Here is a 4,595-nt window from a genome sequence, read left to right as displayed (position 1 = left end):
ATAAGTAGGTACCCCTCGACATGATCATGTTTCGCTTCACTGCATCAGGAAGGGGTTCCTTCAATCAATCAGTCTTCATTGTTAACAATACCTCTATGCACAGGCATAGAGTAAACACACACATTTACACCTTCTTTGGAACAGGGTAAATTTGTTTGCTACTGGGGGTAACTATACAAGCCTACTTTACTTTATACGAGGTACATAGGTCCCTATGTTGCCTTTCTAAAATTAGCCCTTATAAGTCTCCAAAGGCTGACTATTAAGCCAGGGCACTAATGGATTCATTTCTTGTGCCATACAGACTAGAAAAGCAAACTGTGTAATGGCAATTTGGAGGGGGGAGGGGGAGATTTTTATCTCATCTCTTTTTAGTGGCAGCTCAAGGCAAGTTACTTTCAGATATTCCAGGCTTTACAATCTAAATTTGTGCCAGAGGCAATGGAAGTAATGTGACTTCCAAGCTATCTTGTAGGCTTACTAAATAGCAGCTTTATTCTGCTGAGCCAATGGGCAACACACATTGATATGCTGTGCCATGAAGTAACCAAAGCACATGGCACTGAATGGAGGAGTAGAGTAAGGGTTAGTGAAGTGGCCTGAGACCCAGGAAAACTGGGTTTAATTCTCACTGTAGCTCCTTGTGACTTTGGACAAGTCACTTAGGGTCTCTTATCAAGCCGTGCTAGCTGCTCCCAGTGCGGTAATGCCGACAAAGCCCATTCACTTCGAATAGGCTCAGTCGGCATTGCCAAGCGGGAACCACTAGCACAGATTGATAAAAGAGACCCTTAACCCTCCATTGCTCCGTATAAAATAAGTACCTGTATATAATATGTGAACCTCCTTCACTGTAACCATAGAAAGGCAGTATATCAAATCCCATCCCCTTTCCCACTGGAATTCTCAAGGCATGCTAAGCATGAACCACCTGTAGTGCACTAAACATGACATAGAAAACAGAGCAAATATTCTAGGAGAAATACTAATAAACCAACAATAGCTATCAAATACTAAATTGAAAATAAATGTATACGCAGAGAGAAAAAAAACAATCCAAACAAAATAGGTTAAAAATATATATATAATATAAAATGTTTAAGTAGTGCTCAGCTCAACCATCAGTCATGTGAACAATGACTGGCTGAGTGGAGAACCATCATCGCACAGCTTCTGTTCTCATAAATACAGCTTGAATAAAGCTGGAACTCTGTGTTGATATAAAGCGATCTAGTTAACTCATATATATGTAAGGTACTTAAGTATATATTCCTAGATTACTCAGAATAAGCACTGGAAGCACATTCATTGAAGCTGATGCTTCTTTGAAGGGATTGTTTTTAAATGGGTGAAAATCCTGGACCGAGTATGAACCTACGTCACCTGAACAGTTTAAGTTTTTGTTCATCTCTGTAGCTCTCTGGCAAAAGAGCACAGATTTTTCAGATAAGTACAGAACAGTGATTTATGTGACTGCGCTGTTTTTCACTGTTTTTCATTTTTTTCTTTATGGACTTATTTTTTATGAACTGTTCTTTTGGGTTACACAGCTTTGATGTTACCCTAATGTATATGTATTATAATCTGCTTACTGTGCTTATTCTGAGTAATCTAGGACTATATACTTAAGTACCATACATATATATGAGTTAACTAGATCGCTTTATATCAACACAATGTACCAGCTTTATTCAAGTTGTATTTATGAGAACGGAAGCGGTGCAATGATGATTCTCCACTCAACCAGTCACTATTCACATGACTGACGGCTGAACTGAGCATTTTTAAAACATTTATATTATATTTTTTAAAACCTATTTTGTTTGAACTATTTTGATTTGTTTTGCTTTTTTTTCTCTGTATACCTTATTTTCAATAGAAAACAAAGCAACATATTTATATGTTGCTGTTAATTTTTCCAAGCTTTTACAAGGCATTGTACATTGAGTGAAGGTATAGTCTAATGGTTAAGAATAGTGCACTGGAGCCCGTTTACTAACTAAAACCACATTAATGCAAGCTTTCATTAGCCAATCAGGCCTGTAGTTTGTACCTAAGACAGTGTAAGGTAAAGTGGCTTGCCGGAAGTCACAGACTGTGAAGAAATGGGATTTGAACCCTGGCATTGCTGGTTCTCTGCCCACTAGTCCAGTGATTCTTAAACCAGTCCTCCAGGGCACACCCAGCCAGTCAGGTTTTCAAGATATCTATAATGAATATGCATGTACTGCCTCCTTGGTATGTAAATCTTTCTCATGCATATTCATCATGGATACCCTAAAAATCCAACTGGCTGGGTATGCCCTAAGGACTGGTTTAAGAACCACTGAAGTAGTGGGCAGAGAACCAGCAATGCCATGGTTCAAATCCCATTTCTTCACAGACAGTTTGTGACTTTCGGCAAGCCACTTTACCCTCCACTGTCTTAGGTACAAACTACAGGCCTGATTGGCTAATGAAAGCTTGCATTAATGTGGTTTTTAGTTAGTAAACGGGCCCCACTGAAAGGATGAGTGTTAAGTACATTAATGCCTGTGAGGACATCTAGTCCATAGACTGGACATGCTGCTTAAGGTTTAGTGGATTTCATTGACTGCCTTTCATTAGCAATATAACAAGGTGGTGGAAATACCTACAGCACTAGAATATAGATCTCCTTAAGGAAATGCTTGGAGAGAAAAAATTAAATCCAAAATCTATTTCTAGTCAAATCTTGCTTTTTTATGTCATCTCATGCAAAATACCCCTACCATCTTAAAAGGCAGAAAGCATTAGGAAACACCCCAAAAGGGGGCAATTAAAAAAAAAATGCTGATTGTTCCTTTACAATTAAAAATTGCTTTTTGGTTCTCTCCAGGCCTTCTTTTTTATAGACAAAGAAATGAATCAGGCACTTGAAGGTATTGCTGTTTTATCCCTTTTTTTGTTTAGCTTAAAGTGTGTGTGCACACTGTAATCACTCAGAGGAGGTCTGCGCTGGTTTAGCTCTGTGCTAGAATACTCCAATTATAATATTTCTGCAATGTCCATTATGACTTCTTTTCCTCTATCCATGGCCACATTACATACAAACGAGATAGGATCAGGTCAGGAGGGGGTATGTGGAATTATGGGGTAAGAGAAAAAAAAAAGAGCACACATGTGAGAGTGGGGAGGGTAAAACCAGAAGGGGGAGAGAAATACCTTCCCCGTACTAATCCAGATCCTCCATCTCATGTCACTTCTCCCCCCCAATCCTGCCCCACCCTTCATCCTGAAACGGCTCACCCCTGATCCACTGCACATTCCTCCCGCTGTCCCACAGCACTTTGATTAGGAAGAACCAAGCATTTTTATTTTTAGCTTATTTAAACATTTATTTTTCACGTATCAAATTTTCTAGGTACAGTGCAATACAGCATAAACATCAGTCAAAACAACAGACAAAATAGAACTTAAAAGCAAAACCTCATAAAATACAAACAGCAGTACATATATTTCAGCCAAAAGTCAGCATAAAAATGGTTTTAAGATTTAAAAGCAGCACCTAGAAGTGGGTCTTTAGGCAGGATCAATTGATGAAAAAGGACTGCCTTCTCGGAGAACAAGTATCAAAACAAACCAACAACAACAAATCGGCCCTCAGCCCTAAAACATTTCCCTGCAGGCTCGGTATCCCTAAGCTCTCTGCCCTGGTTGAATTCTGCTTTTTGGAGAACAGAAGTTGCAGAGCCTTAAATAAGCAAGTAATATGTCAAACCTTCATCAGCCTACTCGCTGCGGTCAGATCCTTCACATTTTGTACTTAAAACCTAAAGGCGATCTCCCCATGAAACCAGATTCCTCAAGAGCACCAAGAGTCCAGTTCGGTGGCTGTCACTGTCACTTCCGCAACACTGCCCGAGGGGGACCGCCCCCACCCCATCTCCCCTCCTCTAAGTTGCAGCATACACCCCGCCCACCTGCGGTCAGCGCACGCCGCACGCACGCACAGTCACACACGTAACGTTTCACGTGTAAGACTGCAATGTTATGGTGATGATGACCAACCTCTTTGGTTATTAAAACCATGGCTTTGGCCATTTTGCAGCTCTAATCTTCTTTGTATTTCATGCGCTTTTATTTTTATCAGGATGCACTGGGTCAACGGCGGCTCAAAGGCAACATTAGTAAGCCTGAAACAAACAATGGCGAACGCACAGCTTGCAGAGTTTAAAAGGGCCTTTCAGAGATCTGTTGAAGCTTAGCGAGCAATTGCTACAGTCTAAGAAATGTATGATTATTACTCTCAGGTTATGAAAATACCAGAATCCAGCTACACGATGATGTAGAACAGAAGAACTGAGCATGTCATTGTCCAAGTGAAATCTTTAAACTTTTCAGGATAAGAGTTGTGAGAAATGGAAATGGGACTTGATACACAGCCTTTCTGTGGTATTTTGCAGCTACATTCAAAGAGGTTTACATATATATAGGTACTTATTTTGTACCTGGGACAATGGGGGGGGGGGGGGTAAGTGACTTGCCCACAGTCACAAGGAGCTGCAGTGGGAATTGAACCCAGTGCCCCAGGATCAAAGTCCGCTGTGCTAACCACAAGGCTACTCCTCCAGTAG

General features: G+C 40.5%; 1 protein-coding gene across 1 annotated transcript in view; it reads right to left on the bottom strand.

Moving 5' to 3' along the window:
* LOC115470354 (E3 ubiquitin-protein ligase MARCH8-like) overlaps positions 1-3,878 on the bottom strand; it is a 195,939-nt gene extending 192,061 nt beyond the window's left edge. The window contains exon 1 of the mRNA XM_030203437.1: positions 3,740-3,878. The gene's annotated coding sequence lies outside the window, so the exon portion shown is untranslated. The remainder of the gene's footprint in view (positions 1-3,739) is intronic.
* Between the last annotated feature and the right edge of the window lie 717 nt (positions 3,879-4,595).

This window comes from Microcaecilia unicolor, chromosome 5 (genome assembly GCF_901765095.1).
Source record: "Microcaecilia unicolor chromosome 5, aMicUni1.1, whole genome shotgun sequence".
Lineage (NCBI taxonomy): Eukaryota > Metazoa > Chordata > Amphibia > Gymnophiona > Siphonopidae > Microcaecilia > Microcaecilia unicolor.
This window is presented reverse-complemented; position numbering and strand designations above follow the sequence as displayed.